Genomic DNA, 10459 nt, shown 5'->3' with positions numbered 1-10459 from the left:
ATTTCATCATTTCCTTATGAAATAATAAATCCAAGTTAGTGAACTCTACCTCCATTGGTCTATAAGGATATCTAGTAATAACTTAGTGTAAGGGTGTCAAAGTTCAACTGAACCGATGAAAACGGTTGGTTCAACTTGGAACGAACCAAACCTTATAGTTTTTTGTTTTCTGGTTGGGTTTTATGAAAACGGAAGAAACCAAACCGAACTGATTGAACGCACCAATCAAAGTCAATGAAAAAAAGACTGGATCGATAGTAACCCGATAAGAAACCGAAAACTAAAAAACACCAGATGAGGATGTGTGTTCGCCTTAGGAACACTAAATTCCTAATTAAACTTTAGGAATTTATTTACTGGTCCACCTCCTTGCCTCCTAAAACCTACTTTATGGGAGCCCATAAGTAGAAGCCCAATCAGCTTAGCCAAATATCAGTCTGGCCCAGCTATTATGAACTATGGATTACCTGCTCTTCTCCCTCTTTCACTAAAATTTGCAATAAAGCCAATATACTAACTTTACTAAACCCTTTTTCTTTTGGGGCTTGGCTTCAAAATAATTCTTCTTATTTCTGGTTTCAGAAGCAGAGCCCACAAACAGTTTTTATTATTAACTGCTGTTACAGAGGTTAAAGGTGAGGGTGCTTTTTTGTTAGTTATAAGCATTGATAATGATGTCATAGGACTGTAGGCCTGTAAACGGATCGGATGTAATCGGATTCGGATATTTCTTGATCGAATACGGATACCTCTAAACATATTCGGATGCGGATCGAATTCGGATTTTCGGCAATCCGTTTACACCTCTGCTTTGTGTAATCTGCCTTGTGTAACTCGAACCTTCCTCCCCCTAGTGGATACAATTCACTATTAATCCATAGTTTTAGATCATGATTTTCTTTTCCTCATATTCTAGAACCTGTTGAATCTTCAAAAACCCCAAAGATCGTTATTTACTTAATTTTTTTATAATTAAGTATTCGGATTCGAATTTCTATCGGAGTATTCGGATTTTTTTTTCGGATATCTCTAAACGAATACGGATGCCCCTAAACGGATACGGATGCGGATCAAATTCGGATTTTCGGTTATCCATTTACTGCCCACACCATGATTCCTTTAAGATCCTTCAGAAATTCACATCATCAGAACTAGCTGAAATTTTTGACCTTCAGCATGGGCACCACATCAGGGCTGGGCCAATGGAAACATGTGCATAGGTGTCAACCAATAGGGATGGGATGGTCTTTTCATGTGCCCATGTGAGAGAGCATAGGGGACGTTTTTTGTAAAAAGAAAAATGAAAAAGATAAAACTTCTCTAAAATTTAATTTTTGTAGACAAATTGTCCATTTCAAACCCACACACTGGTGTACAATGCAAGGACTTGACTAGTTAGGAAGGAGAGCTGGGATTAAAAAAAATTATATTCATGTACAAAGATTGCAATAAAATAAAAAACGAAAAGAAAATCAATGGAGCAAATGAAGTAGCAATAAAACTAAAATAGAATAACACAAAAGTGTAATCAGGGCAAGGCATGAGTGTACCTAGACAACCATGTGGCCCAAGAGTATGGGTAATACATGTAACGCCCAAAAACCCCACCCTAGGAGTATGGGTCAACATGATAACCAAGATCAAATATGGGTCATGAAGTGATCATTATAAACCACCAAATATCTCCAAAATCATCTCACATCATCACATCTTACAAGAACTATAGCGGAAGTCTTAAATAATAAATCTCAATAGGAATTGGAAACCTATAGTTCAATTTGTTGGTGGCACCACTAAATAAAGATAAAAGTAAACCACTAAGTTTCTGTTGCAACCCATGAAAATAAAATAATATCTTAAAACTCCAACTACTGTAAATTTCAATCCTTTAATACTAAAATAAATGAAATAAATTATGGTAATCCAAAGTCTTCAGACATCCTCCTCAACTAGCAAAACATGATCCTCACCAACAACATCACGACAAGGTTCCTTCTCATGCGCATCATCTGAAAAATACTAAGAGTAGGCTTGGAAAATTATAGTGAATGAGGAGAAATACTATCCACATAATATCGATAAAAACACAAGCATGCATCTCAAAACAATATAGTATTTCTACTTTTGTAGTAGTTTCATAAATAAAACGGATTTCAATCAAATCATGTTTGTCAAAACCAAAAGTCTTTGTGTAGGTAATTATCTCAATCATTAGGGCCTTAATGTGGCACTGCTATCATCACATTGAAAAATCAAATTAAAACGTCACTGGAAATGAGACTCGAGCTCTCGGCTCACAAAACCGGATATAGTGATCCTACTATGGCAAGGAAAACACGTTCCTTAACGGAAGATTCTCGCCTCACCCCTAAGTACTCATGCTCACAATGGCAATGAAAGAGTCGAGCTCTTGCCTAAGAAAACCGGATACAAAGGGGAACAACCATCAAAGGCCAATGCATGAAAAAACATCGTTCAGAGCTATGTACCATCATCATCATCTAGGTAGGAATATTCACAATTCCATCAAACCCCCCCACCCCCTAACAGGGACACAAACAAACACTAGCAGCACAAACTGTAAAAAAGAAAGATATAACTTGTAATTACTATGATGATGCCTTCCCTCATGCCAAAGATATAGAAGAGGAGGCTGGCTTTAAAGCATGTAAGAGCAACGGAAGTAGCAAAGAGGGATGGGTAATCTCTGATTTAAAAGTTTTTAAAACAGAAAATAAGAGAAAATTAATTAACCAACTTGGTTGGATGCTGATGGATGGATGGATTTCAATTTTCAAGTAGAAAAAAATCGGAAAGAACGAATCTTTAATTTAAAATATATATATATATATATACCCGGGGGAAATTTAGCCCACCAGACGCGCTTGAACTCATTAAAAGCCTTATGTTTCTTGTCAACCAGGAGAGCCTTGTGCGCAGAGTACTCCTTGATACACTTCTTATCCAGATCTGTGATCTCTACACCAAGACTAAACATATCGAAAATGACATCGTTGATATAATGGCCTAACTCTGAATCATCGCCTTTCACATATTTCTCAACCAGATCTTTAAGCTCTGTATACGCCATAGAAAAGAAAAGAGATTATTAAATTGCAAGAAATTAATAAACATAGAATAAGAAGCCAGCCACTGTGATCGCTGACTGCTATGCTATAGTAAGGGAGGGAGGGAGGAAGGGACTGGGGGTAGAAAGAAGATGCACAGGTGGTAGCCTGTTTTCCTGAATCAATTTTATACCTTCGGTGCGGAAGCAATTCTTCCTCAGTTGTTGTTGGGCAATCTTTAATTTAAAAGTGAAAACAGAAAATAAACCGACTTGGTTGATGGAAAGAATGAATCTTTAATTTAAAATTTTATTTTTTGAAATATATACTTGGGGGAAATTTAGCCCACCAGTCGCGCTTGAACTCATTATAAGCCTTATGTTTCTTGTCAACCAGGCCAGCATTATGCGTAGAGTACTCCCCCATACACTTCTTATCCGGATCTATGATCTTCACACCAAGACTAAACATATCGAAAACGACATCGTTGATATAATGGCCTAACTCTAAATCATCGCCGTTCACGTATTTCTCAACCAGATCTTTAAGCTCTGTATATGCCATAGAAAAGAAAAGAGATTATTAAATTGCAAGAAATTAATAAACATAGAATAAGAAGCCAGCCACTGTGATCGTTGACTGCTATGCTATAGTAAGGGAGGGAGGGAGGAAGGGACTGGGGGTAGAAAGAAGATGCACAGGTGGTAGCCTGTTTTCCTGAATCAATTTTATACCTTCGGTGCGGAAGCAATTCTTCCTCAGTTGTTGTTGGGCAATCTCTGATTTAAAAGTGAAAATAGAAAATAAGAGAAAATAAACCGACTTGGTTGATGGAAAGAATGAATCTTTAATTAAATATTTTTTTTTTTGAAATATATACCCGGGGGAAATTTAGCCGAGTTGCGCTTGATCTCAATAAAAGCCTTACGTTTCTTGTCAGCCAGGCGAGCATTATGCGCAGAGTACTCCCCCATACACTTCTTATCCAGATCTGTGATCTCCACACTAAGACTAAACATATCGAAAACGACATCGTTGATATAATGGCCTAACTCTGAATCATCGCCTTTCACGTATTTCTCAACCGGATCTTTAAGCTCTGTATACGCCATAGAAAAGAAAAGAGATTATTAAATTGTAAGAAATTAATAAACATAGAATAAGAAGCCAGCCACTGTGATCGCTGACTGCTATGCTATAGTAAGGGAGGTAGGGAGGGAGAAAGGGACTGGGGGTAGAAAGAAGATGCACAGGTGGTAGCCTGTTTTCCGGAATCAATTTTATACCTTCGGTGCGGAAGCAATTCTTCCTCAGTTGTTGTTGGGCAATCTCTTTTTTAGGATCCATCTTATCATGGGTTCTGGATTTGATGGATAGTTTTTCATTTATTTATTTATTTTTTGATTAATTGTTTTATGACTGTTTATATGATATATGGACAAACCTTTTGTCCTGATGACTCCCTGACCAATAAGCACTCAACAAATGGAAAAGGTTAAAGCAATAAACTACCAATTTTTTTTTGGATTTTTTGTGGAACATCCAATAAACTACCTGACAATGGCTGTTTTGAACCTTTTGATTAAAAAAATAAATAAAATAAACAAGTTCTTTTGAACCTTTTGGTAAATATATTTTGATGATACGCACTAGTACAGGGGAAGGGGAGAAAGAAGGAAGAGAGGAGGGAGAACAGAGAGCGAGAACAGAGAGTAGAGATAATTCTTCTGCATATCCTTCTTAGTAATCATTACATTTATATATCATATTATCATATAAAAGCACGTTGTGGCAAATCTTCTAATTATCTATTCTACCCTTCATTTTTATCTAAAATTCCGTTCTTCAAACCTTAATTTTTATGTCATTCTTTCTTATAATTTCATAATCTTAGGTACCATTAATATTAATTATTGTTTTTAATTAATATTAATATTAATAATATTTATTATTATTTAAAGTAAAATTTTCAATTATCTCTTTTATCCTTCATTCTTATCTAAAATTCCAATTTAACTATTCTTAATCTATAGGTCATTCCTTTTTATAATTTCATAATCTTAGGTACCCTTAGTATTCATTATTGTTTTTAATTAGTGGCAAATCTTTCAGTTATCTATTCTACCCTTCATTCTTATCTAAAATTTCATTATTCAAATCTTAATCTTTATGTCATTCTTTCTTATAATTTCATAATCTTAGGTACCCTTAGTATTAATTACAGTTTTTAATTAATATTAATATTAATAATATTTATTATTATTTAAAGCAAATCTTTCAATTACCACTTTTATCCTTCATTCTTATCTAAAATTTCAATTTTCTATTCTTAATCTACAGGTCATTCTTTTTTATAATTTCTTAATCTACAGGTCATCCTTTATGTTTATTTTTAATTAAAATTCATGGTTTCAAAATTGAAAAAAAATGGGAGAAAAAGTATATCTAAAACTATATCTATCTATATATATCTCTATCTATCTCTCTATCATTGTTTACAACGTAACAAGGGTATACAAGTGCATATATTATTGAGTAAATTCTGATTTCATTAGTTTCACTCTCTAATATCTCTACTTAGAATCCACGTATGATCACACATGTATTTTTACTAGTATATATATATATATATATATATAGAGGGGCTATCGCCCATACCATAGGCTCTTATACCAATATTTTTAACGGACTGTGGTCCCCTCTACAGAATGTGTCTCCTTTGACATTCGTATCATTTAATATGCAAAACTAGAGACTTATGCGCCGCTATCTGATCTGTTCTTTGAGATATTCTATGCACATGCTCCAATACGAAAACAACCCACGCATAAACCCCTCCCTCGTTCACTTCACAGTCAACCTGGTGAAAGAGCATTCAACGCGACCCACTGAACTGGTGATATCTTTGAAACGAAACCCAAAAAATGAGTCATGTGCCAGATTTGGGCCTTTAGTTCTGAAAAAGCAGGTAGACAGTGTTTTAATAATCAATATCGGTATCGGAGTCTCGGTAATATTGATCTGAATCAGTCTCGTCGAGCAGGCAGATTTATCTCTATTTCCTTCGAAAAATTAAGGGTTTTTTTTGTTTGTTTTTTTTTTAATCTTTTTTTCATACCGATCCACCAATATAGGATTGACCAAGAACTCCACCAATACTAATATGAATCGAGCAATCAGATATCGATTCCTTAAACCATGTAGACTGGATTAGATCGGCAATTGGGAATCTTCCTAATACGATCCCATGGTTTGAGGTATCGGTATCGATATCGCCCTATAGGCGCTGGCCGATCTTGATACTATGCCGATATTATATCAATGACACACTACGGACAAGAGGTAAAAATAGTAAAAAATCCTCATTTTTTAAAAGAAATCAGGGATAATTTTATCGGATATGGCCAATTCATGCCGATATTGTATCGGTATCATATTGGTATGCAAGTGACCAATACCCGATTCGATACCATGCACTAAAACCATGTGTGGTCCTAACAAAAAAAAAAACAAATCTTATGATCTTATCATATCTTCTCAAGTAAAATACAAGCTGTCAAAGCAACAAAAACTGAACTCCAGAGGGAAACTTTAAAGGTCCAAAAAATGTCCTTTTAGTTTAAGTATGTTAGGTAGTAGGTGGCTCCCTCGTGCATAGACATCCAGTCCTTGGTAATGTGAAATAATCTGTGCATGTGTGTGTGAAAGAGAGAGACACAAGAGAAATTGTTTCTTGGATAAAAGAAAGTTTTAAATGCACAAGTACCTGATAGTAATAAAAATTTAGAGATTTGTGCAAATCCTTACTTGGGGTGCCATTAAAATGGGGAAGTAAAAAAAAAAACAATTCATATATTATATTTGGGGTGATATTCTTTGCCTAGGGAGTGCACGGGGGTCCAGGGTGTGTCCAGATACATGGGGTGGGATGGATGCATCATTTCATTCATTCAAGGGGGCAATCAGTCATTTTACCCACCCCCATGTGTTTGAGCGAATCCTACACCCCTTTCCAGAGAATATTTTCTCATTAAACTTTAAAGGACCGAATTCCCTTTAAGCCATGATAAGGGAGAATCTCTTGATCAGTGCATTTGATTGGTGTTCATAAGGTATCAAGCAACTTAGGGGATATCTTCAACTATTCTTAAGAATGGGAGGATGTTTTTGGGACAATAGGATGGTGGTTTTTCCTTCACCTCGTGGTCAAGGAAAATCTTGTCCGACTTTAAATATCATCAGTATACTAAAATGTTGTTATTCTTTGTCATTTCCATTAAATCGTTTTTTAAAGGGTGTCAAATGATTCGATTTTGACTGGTTTCGATTTGGCTCAAGCTACAATATGTACAAATCAAAATCGTAAGAACCCAATTTTTAATTTTACTTTGGTTTGGTTTCTTTTATTCAGATTACTTTGGTTCGGTCAAACCGATGGTTTTAATTCTAGACCAAAATCGAATCAAACCAAATTAAATTCCATTTTCCAAAATAAAAAATCAAACCACCTTTTTTAGGTACCGTTTGATCTGTTTTAAATGGTCGATTTTGGTCTAGTCTTCTCTTGCAGGAGGCCGAAAAGATTCTAAATCGATGCACATTTCATTGGATCTGCCTTCTTGCCTCCTAGAAGCTGGCTCAAGGAAATCCATAAGCATAAGCACGATAAACTTAGCCCTAAAAAGCCTATTTAGAGAAATAGCATAGGCACAAGCATTCTCATACATAAGAAATTGAGAAAAACTCGAAATGGAGATAATAAGAAGTCTGATATTCCTCACAATAGTGGAGGCTTCCATTGGTGGTGGAGACGAATCATTCAAAAGGCACAATTGAACTAGGAAAAGCATGCTCAGTAGCCACCATCTAACATAGAAGGGATCCCATATCTATAGTCTGAGGCCACTTGGGGGTGTAGGGACCATACTCCATGGATGATGGGAGATCGACTCTAATAGTTAAAATGTCACTGGAGAGGATCCGGACTTGGAAAGTGAAGCATAGTAAATCGTTTTAGTGGTTGCCTATTTATCTTAATTTATTAAAAATTTTTTTTTTGGCAAAAAGTTTTGTATACGGTTGTGTATGATGCACAACTGTGCCTTCAACCGTTGAATGAGGATGAGAAGCTGTGTACTGTACACGGTACAAACCATTGGATGGGGATGGGAATCAAAATTGGCTCAATTGGGAACGTGCTTGAACCACGTCATCTATGTCTAAATTGCTACTTAAGAAATAAAAATAGTTTACATTAATTTACACGGTGTAAATCCACTAGAACACAGGTAGGACTAATCATTTTAAATTGATTTTAACCGGTTCAAAACTTACGGTTTATTGATTAAAAAATGAACTTTAACGTTTAATTCAAATTTAATACCAGTACTGAACTGATTAGTAGATGATTTATCGGTTCCAGTTTAAACGGTTCCGTTCGATTTCAATAAACGGTTTTAGTTTGTAAGTCAGATCCATAAGATTATTGATCAAACCTGGATCATCCATTGTTTAGTTAAATGGGCCCGGTCCATTCGATAGTCAGGTAATGGAACAACCCAGTGATAGCCGGTTCGTTGCTTGAACCAGTTCGAAGAATTTAGGTGAACGGGACTGTGACTCTGCGAGTTGTCATTTCCTATCCATGTCAAGATCTTTCTTTGGCAATGAAATGGGCCTGGCCCAATTCCTTAAAGTTGGACTCATTGTTTCTGATGAATTTGTGCTGGGCTGGGCTGTCATGAAACCCGAACTTCCTCGCCAAGTCGCAACTCGGTGTTTCAAACCTCTGAAAGACACACTGTGACTCTGAGTAAAAGTGAAGATCTCCAAATCACATGAAGACCTTAACGATGGTGTCTAACCTAAAAATCCAAGCTTTTTTAAGAATGCCGTTTTGACATCCATTTGATGTAGTTCAAGTAGACGACTTATAGTCGTGCCTTCAACCTTTGGATGGGGAAGAGAAGGGGATTTGTTATTACACTTCTACCCCCATCCCATCCAATAGTTGAAAGGCACAATCGCATACGTATACAGCCATGCATATAAAATGTTAACTATACCTAGAGAAAATGTTTACATTGTTCATTGGATTATTGAGGGACATCTTGCATATGCCATCTATCCAATTTTGAGGCATATCTAAACTATATAGCCCATCTTGAGTTTTTTTTCCAAGGTTTTATGTATCCTTCTGTATCCGCCAATACTAACCAATATGTATCATATCCCTAAGGTAATGATACGATACAATACGGTACAAATATGATACCTAAATAAGATTTGATATTAATACATGTAAGAACCCTCATCCTTTATGTATAAACAATTGAATACACTTTGTCTCGTTGTACTCTGTTCTCCTTTTTATACATGATGTATTTTATATAGTGCTTATTTATAGTGTTTTATGCTTCAAAACTATATTTTGCATATATCCTAAGTATTTTCATATGTTTCTTGACCATTTCTCCTATACAATACCATACGTCTCTTAAAATCATTCTTCTAATACAATATCTGATGCCGATACTTTAAACCTTGAATTTAACCGTAACTAGATTTTTGATATTTGTTACTTAACAAGAGGTGCGGCATCAGGTGAACTGGAGGTTTTGCCTGAGTTCAGCCCAAGGTTTACGAAGTCTAACCCATCCCAAGGCCAACCCAACCTCAGGATTTGGGATTGTTGAGCCCAAGCTTGGGCCTAACCCAAAAATTTTTAAACCCAGAGCCCGGGTCAGGTTAGGCCGAGTTGGGCTGGTTTCTCAATTTTATCTAGGGTTGAGAAGAGGAGATGTGTTGTGTACGAGGATGTTTATAACTTTGTAGGTTCTCTTAATGCTTGGTGATATCTTTTTATTTTCATAACCCCCCTCCCCTCAAAATTTAAAAAAAAAATTATAAGATTTCCCATTAATTTCCGTATGTATACATGTAAACACAAAACTGGTTAAGACCGAACTTGATTACAAACCGATAACAAAAAATGGATTGAAATCAAAACGGTTTGGTTTTAGGTTGGACCAGTAACAAACTGAAACAGATTCAGCCTGACCGAAACTAGACCAAATCGACCAATTGACAGCCTTAACTTAGTGCATGTTTGGGAAAGCTTATTGGCTTATCATGTTGAAGGAGGAAAAGGTTCCAAACCAATTAATTTTCCTGGAGGTCCACCTCCTTGCCTCTTAAAACCTACTATAAGGGAGCCCATAAATAGAAGCCCAATCAGCTTAGCCAAATATTACTCTGGCCCAGCTATTCTGAACTATGGATTACCTGCTCTTCTCCTTCTTTCACTAAAATTTGCAATAAAGCCAATATACTAAGTTTACTAAACCCTTTTTTTTTTTTTTGAGGGGGGGGGGGGGGGGGGGTGGCTTCAA

Source organism: Telopea speciosissima, chromosome 2, assembly GCF_018873765.1.
Source record: "Telopea speciosissima isolate NSW1024214 ecotype Mountain lineage chromosome 2, Tspe_v1, whole genome shotgun sequence".
In the NCBI taxonomy this organism is placed as follows: domain Eukaryota; kingdom Viridiplantae; phylum Streptophyta; class Magnoliopsida; order Proteales; family Proteaceae; genus Telopea; species Telopea speciosissima.
Note: the sequence above shows the minus strand (reverse complement) of the source record.